The sequence below is a fragment of the Mauremys mutica genome, chromosome 12 (assembly GCF_020497125.1).
Source record: "Mauremys mutica isolate MM-2020 ecotype Southern chromosome 12, ASM2049712v1, whole genome shotgun sequence".
Classification (NCBI taxonomy): domain Eukaryota; kingdom Metazoa; phylum Chordata; order Testudines; family Geoemydidae; genus Mauremys; species Mauremys mutica.
The window spans coordinates 35,468,567-35,485,993 of NC_059083.1; the positions used below are offsets into that span (position 1 = coordinate 35,468,567).

The 17,427-nt window shown below is 52.0% G+C and overlaps 1 pseudogene; it reads right to left on the reverse strand.

Annotated features, from left to right (window-relative positions):
• Positions 1 to 709: 709 nt before the first annotated feature.
• The window catches only part of LOC123345262, a 36,868-nt pseudogene continuing 20,150 nt past the window's right edge, over positions 710 to 17,427 (reverse strand).

The window sequence follows — 17,427 nt, forward strand, 5'->3', positions numbered from 1 at the left end:
TAAAGGAAGGTGTCTTTGTTGGTCCTCAGATTCATGAACTTCTTTGAGATGATGCATTTGACCATGCACTGCGTGGCAAGGAAAAGACGGCATGGAAAGCCTTCCACTTAGTGGCAATAAATTTTCTCAGAAACAACAAGGCAGACAACTACAGGTTGTTGGTGGAAAACCTCCTCAAGGCTTACAAAAGCCTTGGTTGCAACATGTCACTAAAGAGACATTTTTTGCACTCTCATCTAGATTTTTTTCCACCCAACTGCGGAGCAGTGAGCGACGAGCATGGCGAGCGATTTCACCAGGACATTGCAACAATGGAGAAACGCTATCAGGGCAAATGGAGCCCATCAATGCTTGCAGACTATTGCTGGACAGTGACAGGAGATGCTCCATTTAATGAATACCAGAGACAAGCCAAGAAGCGCCGAGTAGACACTGAATAGGACTAAACTATGTACAGAATAGTTTTTTGCCTTTTGTTTCATAATACATTTTAGCTAGATAACCCTTTTGCTGATTTTTAAATTGTTACATAAACAGGACAGGTGAAATATTATCATGTAAAGCAACCATAAACACATGAAAAGACCTAGGTTTAAAATTGATGATTAAAACTCTGCTATCTACACAATATACATAGACCTAAAATGTAAAAACTTAAATATCTTAGAAAGAGAAGCCAATCAGTTGTTTTAATTGTCATATTTGAATTGAGCACATCAAAATACATTATAAATAGCACATTTTATCTCTGAAGCAGACGACTTCTCAAAAATTGTAGACCAGTGTTATAGGAGTCAGGTTTTTCTTTGGTGCAAGTTTTATTATTTACAAAGAACATCCACACATCTGTGTCCTGAACACGGTAGAAACTAATAGAAGCCGGCAGTTTCCTTACTCAGAACTCCACGTCTGCATTTCCAGGGAACCCTGTGCCTGAAGCAAGTTCTGTCTCTCAGTTTCCTACCATGGTCACACTCACGACTGCTGCTCTTGGCTTTCTGTCTCTCACACACCAAGCTGCCAGCCAATTCCTCAGCCCATCTGTTTTCAGCTAGCTCCAGGGAAATCCCTCTTCGGCCTGCTCTACACTTAACACTTAGATCAACCTAGTGATGTTATTCAGGGCTGTGAAACATTGTGTGCCCTGACTGCCACAGCTAGATCAACCTAACCCTCAATGTAGACAATCTAATTCTTCCAGTGACCTGGCTACAGTCTCTCAGAAAGAGTAATGAACTAGAGCAATGGAAAAAACATTGCCATCAGTGCAGGGTGCTTCTACACTATGGCACTTCAGTGACCCAGCTGTAACGTTGTAGCTCTGCTGTAGTAGCGACTGTAGTGTAGATATACCATTATTCTTCCTGAGACCTGGTCCACACCTAAAACTTAGGTCAGCCTAGCTACATCGCTCAGAGCTGTGAAAACTATCAACTCTGTGTGATGTAGTTAGGTCGATCTAACCCCTGATGTAGACGCAGGTAGGTCAAGGGAAGAATTCTTTGTTGCCCTAACTACTGCCTCTCCTAGAGGTGGATTTACTGCATTGATGGTAAAACCCTGTCTATTGATGTAGAAAGTGTCTATGCTAGCAACTCACTTCTACTGAATATTGGGATGAATGCACACTCCCGAGTCCCTGGGTTTCCTTCTTCCAGGCTCCCGGCTGGTGCGGAGCTTCCAGCTTCTTCTTCTTTAGTTGAAGATTGGTCCTGCTTTGAGCAGGGGGTTGGACTAGATGACCTCTTGAAGTCCCTTCCAACCCTGATATTCTATCATTCTAAGAAAACACCAAATCCCAATTAATTCTGTGTCCCTCCCACCCCACATATGCCTGTTCCCAGCCCCACATTAATTCTGCCCCCCAACCCCACATCACTTCTGCCCCCAGCCCCTCCAACAATTGTGACCCCACAGCCCCCACATCTGCCCCTCGGGGTCCCTTTTCTCTTCCTGCAGCTCCAGGAGTTCTTCCCCCTCTCCCTCCCTCATGCTGCAGGGAGGGAGGGAGGGAGGAGGCGTTTCCAGGGGTCATAGAGCTAAGAGGCCAGAGGTTGGGTGGACAGGAGTCCTCCAGGCCATAGGGGCTAGGATTAGTTGGCTAGAGAAGCCCATTTTTCCATTCCCATTGGGCTGTTCCCCCCCATGTCTCAGTGACACTGTCTGACCCAGGATCCCCAGAGTCCTCCTGGCTCATAGAGGACAGTGGCAAACAGGCTGCACAATCCCTGGGTCAGTGATGAGATTCACTTCTCTACCTCGCTCACTCAATCCTCTCTATGGTTTGACAGTCCAGATGGTGCAGAGTTGGGACTGGAAACAACCTCCAGGGTCATAGAGACGGCATGATAGAAATTTCACAGGGAGAGGTCACAGAGACAAGGGTGTGTGAGGCTAGAGAGGATGATCTCCGGGCTCCCAGTGAGCTATTCCCCCGCCCCTCCCCTGCGTGTCTCAGGGACACAGTCTGAGCCGGGATCGGTATCCCACCCAGAGCCAGGGTCTGATTCTCTCCCCAGGGATGGAACCTGGCGGGAAAGTGAAGATCGGGGCCTTGTCACCAGCATCGATAAATGTCACCTGCCCCCGGTCACAGTCCAGACAAACCCAGATCCTGCTGGGGACCCGGCTCAGGGGCAGGGGGATCACAGGGGAAGTGAGAACCTGGAACTGACCCTCCCACCGCTGAAGAGCCCAGATGCCCCCCTTAGGGCTACGGCTGATCTCTCCCTTCCTCCTCACAGACTCTCTGGTCACCCCCACAGCCCAGCATCGCCCATCCTCCACCTCCACCTCCCAGCAATGTCTCCCCGAGGTGAATCCCTCACAGCCCAGCACACAGAAGTCAATGTCAAATCTCTGAGGGTTGTCGGGCAGATCCTGCTGTGTGTCTCCGTATCTCACACATTTCCGATCATCAGACAGGATGAGGCGGAGTTGAGCTGTGTCTGGATCCAGAGTCACATTAGCTGGGACAGACAGAATCAGAGCATTAGGGGAAGAACTCGGCCCTGGGGGAGGCTGGGACCATTTTTCAAACTACCCATCAGCCCCGTCCTGGCTGGGACAGGCCTAGATCCCAAGGAGCTGCCTCTGTCCTGGGCACCTGAGACTGAGCAGAGATGTCACTGCAGTTCCTCAGTGTGTTTCTCATTTGGTTCCAGAAGCTTCAGCTCCCTGCTCCCTTTGCTGGGGCTGCTCCATTCCCAGTAGCAGAGAAACAGCCAGGAAGGTATCAGAAGCTTTTACTGAGGAGGGACCAGAGGAGGCTGGTACCAGCTTTATACCCCAGAGGGAAGTTCTGTCCCCTAAAGGCAGTGTCCACTCCCACACTGGAGAACAGAGAGGAAGGTGCAACACTGGGGAAGAGCTGCTTAAAACCAGAGAGTAGGAGGTGGCATTGGATGGGGGAGCCCCATCCCCAGCCTAGCGAGAAAGGAGGAGCTGCCAGCAACAGAAGGAGAGTCTCCCCAATCCAGGAAGCAGCGAGCAGCTCCAATGGGAGAGCCCAGCCCTGCCCAAAGGAAAGGCAGGATGTTGGAGAAGAGCGATGGGGAGACACCCTGCACCGGGGTAAAGCAGAGGGATGTGTCAGCCCTCAGGGCAGAGAGCTCTGCTCTGGTGCTCCTCAGTGAGTGTTTCTGTTCATCAGCATGGGCATGAACTCAGCACTAAGGTTGATGTCAGGAGTGTTTGTGTGATGTCAGTCTGGGATCTCCCCAGGAGTTCCATTCCCTTGGTAGACGTTGGGGGAGAGGCACGAGGTCCCACAGCCAGTGGCCCCACCCATTGCGTGGCCCTTCCCCCTCCTCCTCTTCCCGCCAAGCCCCTGACTCCTGGCCAGGCTGGGACCCTTGGCTGCTGGGGAGAGCCCCTGACCCTCCACCTGCCTTGGGTGGGTATCTGGGAGGCCTGAGAGCAGCCCCCGGCCCATGTCCCTGCTCCCCGGAGGGTGCCACTAAGGGCAGGTGGAGGGTGCAGGGCTCCCCAGTGCCACCACGGCTCCCTGGGTGGGAACCCGGCTCTGGCTTCTGGTCTGGAGAGGGGCCAGGTCCTCAGGGGAAGTGGAGCAGGGGTGGGGCCACTGAGAGGGGCCAGCACCGGGACGAGGTTGCAATCTCACCCTGTCTGTTTGCTCCTAGTGGTTGCCCCCTTTTTCTCTCCAGTGCAGATGACAGAGTGTCTGGAGGGGGAAAGGATAAGAGAGGTGAGATTTCAGGCTTTCATATTTATAACAGCATCACAACTCTGAACTCCTAGAACTGTGTTGTCATAATGACACAGAAACAGACAGAGACACACTCGGGTATTTAATGTAAAAAGGTCTGAAACCTTCTATTTCCTCTCTCATTCAGGCATCTCCCAGGAATAGAACCAACATCCTTGCAGCCTCATAACCGTCCCAGGACAGACAATCTCTAAGTGAGATTTACTTTTCCCCTCATCATCTCCTCCCACCCTTGAGACTCCAATTGGTTTGTCTCATTCACGTCCTGCGTTTTGTCATATCCTAGACCCAGATCATGCAAAGACTTTGGCATAAAAGTAACTTTACCCACTTGCGTCCCTTTGATACTAATGGGATGTAAAGAGTTTGCAAAATCCTGGCTCTGTTTGTAAGCTGTTGGGTCTGTTTACTCAGCGCCTCTACAGAGAGCAGCACGATGGGCCCTCGTCCTCCACAGGCAGAAATAGGAATAATAATAAAATCATTTTATCCATGTGGACATTGACGTGGGGGAAGGTTGTATCCATGGGCCAGATTCACCCCTGTACTGGCGAAAGGAGAGAGGGGAGGGGCCATTTGTGAATCCGCTATTCAGTGGCTGCAGGGGCTGGTGCAGACCTTGGCACAGGCTGAGGAAGTTCTGAACCAACCAGAGTTACATCCCTGTGACAATGGGCTCCATGTGTCTTTCCCAGCGTGCCAGAGTGTCAGAGGCCCAGCTTTACATGGCCCACGGCCCTCTATCCCTCGTGCACTCGGTCCCTCTTCCACCCGCCCTCACCACCCCCACCCCATTCCCAGCCCGCTCAGGAACACGCCTTGTGCCTGCAGCTGTGTTGGTGGGATCCCTCACCCTGGGGGAGGGGCTTTCTCCTTCCCTATGGCCCATTTGGCCCAGACTAGCTGCAGTACTGGACCAGAGCCCAGTGATGGGCTGGGTCCAGCTCTAACAAGTGCCCTTTCATTTAGATTCTAGATTTTGGGTGCTGACCTTTAGGTCTCTGGGGCCTGGCTCTCAGAGGGGTTCGGCACCTGCAGCTCCATTGACTCCACCTCCAGCTGTGGAGGCTGCACAGCTCTGGAGCACCTGCCCTGCAGCTCTCCAGTTGGGAGAGAGAAACTCAAATTAGGCCATTTTGCTAAATTGGGGCCTGAGTGTTGTGACCTTTGGTAAGTCATGAATAGCTGGGCCTGGGCCCTTGCTATATTTGCTCCGTTTGTCTGCTTTTCACTAGTTATTATGTTAAGTATCGAGAATAGGTGCAAGGGTCATTTCTTATACATAAGTTTGGACAGACGGAGATTGTGTGTTTGTACCGACTGACTCGGCTTTGGCCTGGTGAGCAGTTTGTTGGAGGTAAGGGAAATGTTGCCTTAAGTGACCTTGTTATTAAGTGATGTGTCTATAAGTTGCTCTGTGGGACAAAGAGATGTTTTGACCACACAAGGTGCTTAAAGACACCAGACTGCCACAATGTGCTGTCAAGGAGCAGTTACCAAAATCCAAAAAATCCCATGTGGAGAAAAGGGTCAAAGTGACCCGTGCACATCAGTGTGTAATGACTGCTAATGAATGAATCAGAAAAGAGAATAACTTGAAAATAGCTTGGACAGCAAAAGCCCTGCCAGTTAGAACATTCATGCATGTGTAGTGTGTGAGTTATACAAGATACTTACTATGCATAACACACAAAGGTGACTGGGAAAGAACTAATAAATATATAATCTGGATGTGTTTAATATGTCATACAGTGTAAGGGGTAGTCAGAGCATCATAGGAGAGATGCATCATGACCTGCCTATGCCCCAGGAGAAGGTAGCTGGGCAGTATCTCTTTCAGTATGTCTGTCATTTCTTACTTTAATAGCAATTGTAATGGCAAGACATGCTTTTGGAACAAATAAGGAGTTGAATTAATCAATCTGAGTGACTTGGATCCCAAGCGCGTGGCATTCTTATCCAACAGTTAAATAGAAGCATAATCTAATTATGAACCAATTGACCAGCGCCATTCTCAGTCTCAGACACTGATCCCAGTTTCCCCTCCTAGATCCCTTCTAGGTACTTTTGAACTTCCTCAGAGCCTCCAGTAGCACAATAGTTTTGTGGGAGAAACCACTGATTTGCTCTTCCAGTTCAGGAGAAATCTCTTCTGGCTGCTGGAACTTCCCCTTCTCACACCTGGAGAGAAACAATTTCACATGATTACATTTCATTTAGCGATACATTATAAGTTGTTCCTAGGGAGTTGCTGCTCTAATGGGCCTGGAGTTAGAATTCCTCTACTTCTCCCAGCCTCTGAGCAGATGCGACACAGCCCCGGACAGTGCCACCTTCCCCCACAAAGATTCCATGAATGTTCTTAAACTCTGGCCTGGAGAGATCAGCTCTGGCAATAAAAGGGGAATTGAGTCTCCATGGCCTCCATGCTCTGAGGGACAGGAGGTTCCCAGGTGAAGTGCTGTAGAAATCTGCCCGCTAGGAGCTAGACTGAGACACCAACTTCCCACTCCCCACTTCATTCCACTCAGGTCTCCAAACAGTCCTCAAGGGGGAAAGACTCTTGACCACTGCTGTCCTGGGCTGAATGGTGACCAGTGCCCCAGCAGTGACAGGCCCGTATTCCATCCTCACTATCCTGAGGCAGCCAGTCCCCCAGGGAGGTGATATCTCTGGAAAATACTTTAGGTCAGTCCTTCCCACGGAATGGATAATTCCAGACTCTTCTGTATAAGGGTGAGAATCTCAGGATGAAGTTGATCAGAGAGATTTGTATCCAGAATGTGACCTTCCCCACACATTTTGCTGTAGAGCCCTGGGGAGAGGCAGTGCTAACATCACCAACAAGCTCTTTCCCAGCGTTGTGAAGTGTGAGGGGGAGAGAGAGTCACGTACCTGCTCAAGGTACTTCTGATGTCCTAGAGGGGAGAGAGAAAAAGAAAAGAATCTCAGCCTTGGTCTACACTGGGGGTGGGGGTGGGGGATCAATCTAAGTTACGCAACTTCAGCTACATGAATAACGTAGCTGAAGGCGACATACTTAGATCGACTTACCATGGTGTGGTGTCTTCACCACGGTGAGACGACTGCTGCCGTTCCCCGGTTGAGTCTGCCTGTGGCGCTCACAGCAGTGGAGTACAGGAGTTCACGGGACAATGCTCGGGGCTCAATTTATCGCATCTTCACTAGACACAATAAATCCATCCCCGTTGGATCGATTGCTGCCTGCCGATCGGGCGGGTAGTGAATACATATCCTCAGTCCCATCTGATGCACACAGGGGATCCCAGGGAAGGGATTATGCAAATATGGGGAAGAGAGGCCCTGCCCTGACTCCAGGGCCATGGATTCCCTGAGCTAATGGGGCTTTTCCATCTGTAATATCTCTATGTCTGTAGCACTCCAAAGAACAATAGTCATTCACATGTCAGCAATGCACATGCCTAGTTACATTGAGATCTCTGATTGGGGCCGTTGATTGGCAGGGCTGCCAGCGGGCAGGAGGCGGTGGGGTGGGGAGCTGGCTGCTGATGGGTGCTAAGCACCCACTAATTTTTTTGTGTGGCTGCTCTAGCTCTTAAGTAACCACGGAGTCAGCACCTCTGTTTCTCACTCAGTCTCACCTGCAGGAATTCACTTCCTGGTTTCTGGCACTTCCCCTCCATCTCACTGATCAGCTCACTGAGATTGGAAATCCGCTCGGAGAATTTACCGACATTTTCATTCTGGATCCTCACAATCTCCTCGTCCAGCTTCTCCAGCTGGGCCAGCAGGAGTCGCTCTTGTTCCTCCAGGAACCACCGCAGTTCCTGAAATTCAGACACAATCTTCTGCCTCTCGGTTTGTGTTTGTTTCTGTATGAAAATAGGGAAAGGGCTGGTCAGGGACAGGAATGGCGCCTGGGGTCATTTCACGGAGAGCTGAGTGTGCAGGAGGGAGAACTTCGTTGAAAATCCTAAGATTCGGACATTTGACTTTACCCTAGGGAGAGGATTCTCTCACAGCTTCCCCTTCAGCCCCTGTATCTCTGAAAGGGAGGTTTCCATGTCTGTCATGTTAGCATATTATGTCATTCATGGCCTCTAGGAATTCAGACTCAGAGCAGCAGGAGGCAGGACTGAGCATTACACTGACAGAGACTACTGAGAGAAAAAAGAGAGGGGGAGAAAAAAGAATCAAACATGTTAATGCACAAAATGACCAGACACAGTGGACAGCACTTCACGGGTGACATTCAGTTCGCTTGGGGAGGATTTCTGGGCAAGTCACAAGAGCTAGACATTAACTCATCAGCTGAAATGGAAGCTTAGGGCTTCTCTACACATGAATCTAACCCACTGATCATGTCCACTTTCACCAAGGCCACACAGGAGTCTGCCTCCAAACAGACCTCCCACTGCCAGTCCCTGCTGGTTCATAACAACAGGCACCTACCAGATACTCCTGGCATTTCCCCTTTTCAGTCACTTTAAATCCCAGCAGCTTTTCTCTCTCTTCTCTCAGAGCCTTCAAATAGGCCTGAATTTTTTCCTGAAGAAGCAGAAAGGATTCGGAAGTTTCATTTTGAGGGTTGAGAGGAGTGTGAAGCTGGGTGTTTTTCCACCCAAACTCAACATGACTGTTAGTCCTAATCGTTTTGTGACAGCAGGACCACCAAGGAGATGAAACCTTATCAGTGCAGACTGGGAGTGTGTCATATTCCAATTTATTACCAATTCAGGTTCAGTCTTTTCAGTAATTAGACAGAGATCTCAATTATAACCAAGCTTTATTGGTATTTGTGAATTGATGAGTGGTACAGCACATAACAGGACACTGGAGTCACACGGGGGTGAATCAATAAACCTGTTTTTGAGAAGGTTTAACGAACAAAGTGATACAAATCCCAGAAGCCACCAGGGTTTCAATATGGGCTGGGATTTCAGCCCTGAAGCCCTGGGGACTTCACTGGTTGGGCTGAGCTGGTCTAGGCACCGGGGCAAACCCCATGAGACGTCGGGAGGCCATTCATCTGTTTGGTAGCTCCACAGTCCCAGTTTTGTGGAGCACTATCCGTGTCTGGTAGGGACCCAGCATTGGGTGTGGCTTCGTCCGGTGAAAAAGAGAGAGGAGGAGACCGAGGATGCAGGAGGATACCAGTGAGGGCGGGGGCAGGTGTGGCACCTCCATGCAGAATGGTGCAGGTGGGGTCGAGCTGACAAAGGCGGGGGAGAGCCCATGCAGGCTGACTGATTCAGGTGTGGGAGGGCCCATGCAGGCAGGCATGGGGATGTTCTGTGTTCTGGGGATGCCTCAGTGGCCACCCTAATTAGACAGGCAGATTTGTATAAAGAACGGTTGGGGTTTGCCCCAGTGCTGCCCTAAACCCTTTCAGTGGCTCTGCGCTCTGTGTAGGTCCTCACTGTCCCATTCCCTGGTAAAGATCCCAGAAGCAGTGCATTCTGGGAGATTTCAAAAGGCTGCCTGGTGGGACTAATGGAACCACTTAGGCTGGCCCTTGCCCACGTACACAACAGAACAGGTCAGACTGGCACCGGTCAGCTCCAGCCTGGGCTTAGTTTTGCTACAGTCCAGTGTAATCCCAGTGGTACTTGACATGGACCTGCGCAGTCTGGAGCCCTTTTGTGTGCGGGCTCAAGGTGCTTGGGGTCCGCACAACCAGGGCCGGCTCTAACATTTTTGCCGCCCCAAGCAAAAAAAAAAAAAGAGCACCCCACCCCGCCCGAGCGCCGCATCGCGCCGCCCGAGTCCCCGCCCCCCGAGCGCCCCGTCGTGCCGCCCAAGTCCCCGCCCTCCCGAGTGCCCCATCGCGCCGCCCAAGTCTCCACGCCCCCCAGCGCCGCCTGGCCAAACCAAAACCAACAAAAACAAGCCCCGATCGCTGCCCCCTCCCAAGGTGCCGCCTCAAGCACGTGCTTGGTAGGCTGATGCCTGGAGCCGGCTCTGGACACAACGTTTAGCCCAGCGATCTCCTCTAGTGCAGGCTGACAGCATCTGAGTTTAACCCTTCATGGAGCAACACAGGAGTTCAGAATCCCAGTGGGAAACCTCGTCTCCCTGCTGGGCCTGGGCTTTTATCAAGGAGTCTTTTCCTCCTACTGTCCGCACTTCATCACTGCTCAGTGCTGCTGAGGGGGCAGCGTAGCCTAGTGGTTAGGACACTGGGCTTGGCCTTGGAAACGTGGGGGTTTATACCCAGCTCTGCCATTGACCTACTGAGTGACCTTGGACAAGTCACTTTCCCTCTTTGTGCATCAGTTTCCCCGCCCACCTTTTGTCTCCCTTGTCCAGTTAGACTGTAAATGGCTCAGGACAGGGATTGCCCCTCACTGGGTTTTACGCAGGGCCCCCCACAATCGAGGTCAGATCTCATCTGGGGGCTGTAGGAGCTGCTGGGATGCAAATAACAATAATAACACTGTGATCCAATCAGTAATAACAGCCACAGCTTGTAACTCCCCCTTCTCCAGTCTGAAGGCAGCGCTCCCACATAGACTGGCCTGCAGCTCTTGTGAATCAAACCTCACCGGTCATTTAATAACTTCCCGTCTGCAGAGAATTCCCTTAGGTTCACTGGTGGGAGCTGGGTTTGAAAAGGATTCAGCTGCTCAGAGAAAACTTTCCTACATCAGACAATTTTAAAATCTTCATCTCTTGTCATTCTTGCCAGGCTGGAGTATCATTAATTTCTACAGCATCTTTCATGCAATAAAGGCTACACACAACTGAATGAAACAGTTACACCTGTCTTGGGCAACTTGTGATGGCATTAACCTGTAATTAAAATCCAAAGTTATTACCTATTAGACTGGACAGCAACTCTGTACCTTGTACTCCTGGGCAACTTCCTGGATGGGAACCACCGTATGAGCCCGGGACTCTCTGCAGATCACACAGATGGGGCTTTGATCCTTTTCACAGAACAGTTTCAGAGCCTCCTAGTGTTCCCCACACACCCTGTCCCCTCCTGTTCCTTTTGCTGCCTGTAAACTCAGCCGTTTTACTATTTCTGCAACATTTGCCAGCTGCCTGTTGGGCCTGAGGTTTCTCTGTTGCACAGTTTCTCTGCACTGAGGGCAGGAGGCGGCTGTATCTGATCCCTCCCAGTACTGACTGATGCAGGCTCGGCAGAAATTGTGCCCACACTCCAGAGTGACAGGTTCTGTGAAATACTCCAGACAGACGGGACATGTAGCTTCCTCCTGGAGACTTTCCACGGGGTTCTCTGCAGCCATGGCTCCCTCTGGGCAGTGGAACAGGGTAAGTTTCAATTTCCTGAGTTCACACTATGCCCCTCCTGAAGCAGCAAGGGGGTGTTTCCTTTCCTGGAACTGACTCATGCTGTTTGCTGAATTGGAAGGGGCCCACTGATAACATTACAGCCCTGGAGGCTTTGTTGAAAAATGTACCACTAGGGCTCTGGTGCTGCAATCAGCCCCTGTGCTGGTGGGGAGGGTCCCTGGGGCTTCACATGGACATCAGCATCCCCCTGTGAGGTTGAGCCTGCAGGAGCAGGGTCTGTGTGTCTAAGGAGCGATAGTCAGACATGGCAGAATTTTTTTTTAAATAATATATGATTTTGACAGAGGTTTATTTTAAACAATGTTTATATTTATTGATTTAAACTTTCACAGTTGCGCAAAAATCTGGGTTTCAGCATTTCATTCCAATTGTTATCAATTAAAATTTTCACGGCTGTGGGAAATTATGGGGGGATCAGGCAATATTTTGGTCAGACAATAACTATTTAATGACACTGGGCACTGAGATTAAAAAAGTTAAAGCTTTAGAACTGTTAAAATGGTTTGTGAGCAGGTAAATCTCCCCCAGCAGCTCCCCCAGGGCAATAACACAATTCCCCTCCCCCACCCGGACAGAGGCTGACAGTCCATCTGATGGCAGCTCAGGGGCCAGGCTGGAATGTGCTGGGATCTCAGCCTGGTCCCTAGTGGGGCAGGTGATCCCACCTCACACAACCACACCCAGCAAGGCCTGCACCAATTTTCTCCCTTTTTCTCAGCAGAGAGACCAGGTACTCAGAAATCCATGGAGACCGAGCTTCTGCCCACCAGGTGAGGGCTGGGGCCCAATAGCCGAGGGCAGCAGGAGTGAGGGGAGCTCGTACTAGGGATCTGAAGGGTACCTGGTGTGGGATAAACAGAGACCTCTCAGGTCACTTCCCATTGCTGCTGCAGGAGAGGATCTGGGGACAGATTGAGGAGGCCTGGGGGACTCTGGGAAGCAGCTACCCGGGACAAGGAGAGGGAATTCAGCTGTGGTGGGGGAGCCGTGCTGCATAGAGATGCTGCTGCGGATGCAGCTAGCTCCCCGGGTACAATGTTGCAGCAGCAGTTTTAACAACGTGGTTAATAGATGTTGCAGCTCAGCTGAGTGAAGTGCAGCTCTTTTGCTGGTCAATGCACGGCTTGAGATTTGCCGTCATCGTTCAAACACCTTTCCCCTCCTGCTGTCTCAGGTACCTGGGTCTTCACTCAGCATTTCAGAGCAGAGCAGAGCAGATTCAGTGTTCTAGGTACAGGGTTACAGACAAAGATGGGAGTGGTACATATAATATCCTGTAATTTATCTCCCATGGCTGTTGGACGTACTGTGTCCCGCTGGTTACTTAGTCCCCTTTGTTCCCCCTTTTAAACTTGACAACTTCAAGAGATCAAAGTTCATGAGCAGCCTCCCCCAGATCAGGAGATTGGCCCCCAAATCATGACATTTTAAAAAATGGTATTGTTTTTAGGTCAGTCTCTTGATGTTTGAACCCTCCCGGCCCCTCCCCAGGGTGTGTGCACGTGACAATGAGTGTGGCCCACTCTCCCACATGTACGGGATAAGGTGGTGTTGGCCCCGGTGCAGGAGCTCTCCCTCACATCTGCCCCATCTCCTACCTGGCAATTAATCCTGTCTCCCAGTCCCTCATCAGTTCTGTCCGCACAAAACCCTATCAATTCAGCCACCCTCAGTTCAGTCTCCCAGCCCCCATCATCACCACCCCCTCAGTTCAGCCTCCCTCCCCCATTGCCCCCCCGCTGCCCTCAGTTCACCCTCCCAGCACTGCCCCATCTGCTCAGAACCCACCATCAATACAGCCCCTCCTGCCCCCGCTCTCCTCACTTTGCCCCCCCCAGGCTATAGTTCAGCCCTCCCAGCCTCACCTCTGCTCCTCTTAGGGTTCTTAACCCTCCTCAAGCCTGGCGGGGGCTGCAGTGGGGTCCCCCTCCCACTTCTCAGGCTGGCAGTGAAGAGTTTGCAGTGCCTCATGGGGGCAGGTTCATCATCACGATACAGGTGTCTCAATCCCATCGTTCCATGGGGATCCTACTGGGTTTCCAACTGCCCTGGTAACCTGTGAGCCAGCCATGTGGGTCAGAAAGCAGGATCCTGCACTGCTCTTCAGCATTGTACTGTGTGTTAGGAACACAAGGCTACAAGAGGAGCTCAGGGGCGGGGGATGGGCTATTCACCACCATCCTGACCCCAGCCCCCTCATTATAGAAGTAGCAGGTCTGTGGCTCCATATGAGGGGCAACTGTTTGCCTCCCTTGCCCTGCCTGCCGCAGCTCTTTGAGTTTTATATGGCATTTCTCCGTGTCCCTACCATCGCTCTTCCCGTCTGTGCCCCAAGCAAGTTCCTGCAGCTGGATTGGAGCTGTGCCAGCACAGCCTCCTCTCCCCACAGACCCAGGAGATCCGCCACCTCCCGTATACTCCAGGCAGGAGCCTGTTTGCTGCGTGGAGCCGGCATGCTCAGCTGGACAGTTGCTATGGGAGCTCTCTGCACTGAGCACACAGGAAGAGCAAGTTCAAAGCTTCCCAGGGCTTTAACAGGGGAGGGGCTTTCACCTGTGTACCTGGCTGCAGGGCAGCGGAATTCAAAACGGTGATCAGAGCGGTCATGGTGGGCACTGTGGGACACCTTCTGGAGGCCGTTTAGGGAGACATAAGCTATGCAGAGTTTACACTGACACTGTGTTACTCTAAACCCGTTGCCCTAAGCTCCACATCTCTCATTGAGGGCGGTTTATTACATCAGTGTAGCAAACGAGTTGAAGTGGCAGGAGGAGCATTGCAGCATGTTCACCTCCATAGTTAGGTCAACGTAAGCTTCCTTATGTGGATAAAACCGTGTAGTGCAGACACGGCCTCAGAAAGGCCAGGAAATGGTTCTGGTGAACAGCCCTGGGGCAGCAAGACCTAGCTCTGCAGGCCCAAACAAACTTGTTAAGGCCAATCTGTAAACCGGAGTTTTCTGAGCTCATCTTCCTGGCCCCGCTGCCCCCCCACCCTCCTTTCCCTGCTCGACTTACATCTGACCTGGTTCTCTCTGGATCCCTTTGGAAAAGCACCTGAGAAAGATTCAGCCATCTGAGATGGAGCTTCCCGGGCTGCAACCTGGAACTGGGGTACTGCTGAGCCCTCTGTCCCACCAGCCTGGGCTCCCTGTCACACTGTGATGCTGTGACAAACTGCAAACCTCTGACAGCTGCTGCACTTACACAGCCATCCACAGGCAGGGACACACCCAGCTGAGTTACATGAATGTTTCTCCCAGCCACTTATCAACCAACAAAAGGGAGGCTCCAGCCAATTCCCCCACAGTTCCCCAGACTTACACCCCACAGCTGTATCATCTTCCCCCGGTCAGAAGCCTGACCAGTGTAAGTTATTACTCAGTCCACCCGCACCTCAATGTGGAGAGGACGTGCACCAGCCTTTGTAACTGAGCTGATAATTCCCAAGCACTTCAAGCAAAACACACTGTTTTAGGTAAAATATAAAACGGGTTTATTAACTACAGAAAGATCAGTTTAAAGTGGTTATAAGTAATAAGAGTAGAGATCAAGTTGGTTACCTAGGAAATCAAATAAATTCACAGTCTGAGTTCTGTAAACTAGATAATTTTCACCCTTTCTCCATGACTCTGTTTATTTTGTTTTCCTTGTGTTTTCTCTGTTCCCTCTGGTTCAGCCCAGCCTGCTCCCGCCCTTCCCCCCCACTCCTGTGACTCTCGCAGTGTTGCCAACCCCAGAACTTAATAATCATGAGTCAGAACCAAAAATCATGAACTTGACCCTCCAAAACACGAGGGCTCAAAACAATATATAGTGTATCCTGCTTTATCTTCTGATTTTTGAACTCTCCCTGCCCATCCCGTGTGTGTGTGACAATTACAGTGTTACCGGCTCTCCCGTAGTTACAGCGGAATGTGACTTGGTCCCCTGTGGCAGGAGCTCTGGCTGGGAGACCCAGTGAGATCCTCTCCCTGCTGCTGTGGTGCTTTCAGCTTTTCCTCAACCCACCAAACCCAGATTCATTAATTCTGTGTCCCTGCCACCCCTACATCTGCCTGTGCCCAGTGCGGCTGTTAGTTATGCCCCCTGCCCTGCCCCCACATCTACCCCCCACCATCCCTGGGGCTGCAGGGAGGCGGAGGAGCTTCCAGGGATCACAGAAATGAGGAGCCGGGGCTGGGAAGATGGAAGTCCTCCAGAGTCATAGAGACTGGGCTGGGTGAGGTTGGAGATGCTAATTTCAGGGTCTCCCTATCTCAGGGACACAGTCTGAGCCGGGATCCCCACCCCACCCAAAGCCAGGGTCGGATTCTCTCCCCAGGGACGGAGCCCGGCGGGAAAGTGAAGATCGGGGCCTCGTCACCAGCATCGATAAATGTCACCTGCCCTCGGTCACAGTCCAGACAAACCCGGATCCTGCTGGCGAACCAGTTCAGGGGTAGGGGGGTTGCAGGGGAGGTGAGAGCCAGGAACTGACCCCAATCCTGTTCCACACCCTACATACACCTCTCAGGGCTAAGGCTGATCCGTCCCTTCCTCCTCACAGACTCTCTGGCCACTCCCACAGCCCAGCCTCTCCCCCACTCCACCTCCACGCAATGTCTCCCTGAGGTGAATCCCTCACAGCCCAGCACCCAGGGCTCAGTGTCAAATCTCTCAGGGTTGTCGGGCAGATCCTGTCGTGCATCTCCCCATCTCACAGTTTTCTGATCCTCAGACAGGACAAGCTCAGGATGAGCCGTGTCTGGATCCAGAGTCACATTCGCTGGGGGAAGAGAGAATCAGAGCGTTAGGGGCAGAGCTCAGCCCAGAGGAGGGTTTGATGATGTCAGTGACAGAATCTTCCCCAGCTGGAGAGTGACTCAGGGAATCTCCTTCCTCCAGGATTTACCTGTCAGCTCTGAAATCTCAGCACAGGGCTCAGGAGAGTCACCCCCACCCCCAGCAGAGATGGGCTAGTGACAGAGTGAAAGTATCGGCTGGGCCACGCCTGAGACTCAGAATCTTTCCCCTCCTGCCCCCACCTCTCCCCAGGGAGGGGACTAGAGACTCTGGGAGCCCCAACAGATGGTACAACTCAGTGATCATTGGCAGAGCTCCCCTCCCCCTCCCACCTTAAATCTCACTGTGTCCCAGCTGCCCCTGTTCTGGACTTTGCTATGGGGCCTCCCCACTGCACCCGGCCTGCTCTGAAATGTCACAGCTTGGACAGCAACAGGCCACATGGTACCAGGATTGAACCTGCCCAGAATGTCACTGCTCAGCAGCAGTCACAGCACAAAAGTACATTGGGGCAGGGAGTGAGGGGTTAACACAAGGGAAGGGGGTTCATGGTGGAATGAGGCGGAAGCTACAAGTATTGGGGGGGCAGGGGCAGAGATTAGGGTTTTGTGGGGCCCTGGGCCAGAGCAAGTGGGGACCCCTCCCCACTCCTGCTCCCTGCAGTCCCTCCACCCCCTAGCTCTTCTGCTGGGGAAATGGGGTCGGGCACGAGTGCTTCCCCACTCCATCCACCTGGTGCTCCAGCTGAAGAGGGGGGCAAGCCCCCACACCCTGACCCCATTCCCCTGCTGGAGTGCTGGGCGGGTGGAGTGGGGCAAGCCCGGCAAGCCCCTGAGCCCTGACCCCATTCTCTGGCAGGAGTGCCAGGCGGGCAGAGCTGGTTGGGGCACGGAGGCACCCATTTTTCATAGGCCACCCAATTGCCAGGGCCCCTGGGCACAGGCCCCATTGGCCAAGTGGCTAATTTGCCACTGGGGGAGGGGGAGGTGTAGCATAGGTGACTGGTGAAAAGAGGGAGAGGGTCACGCTAGTGATGGGGAGGCTAAAGTGACGCCCTGTTTACCAGAGACAGGAGAATGCTGAGATCATGGTGGATGGAGACAGGAGAAAAGA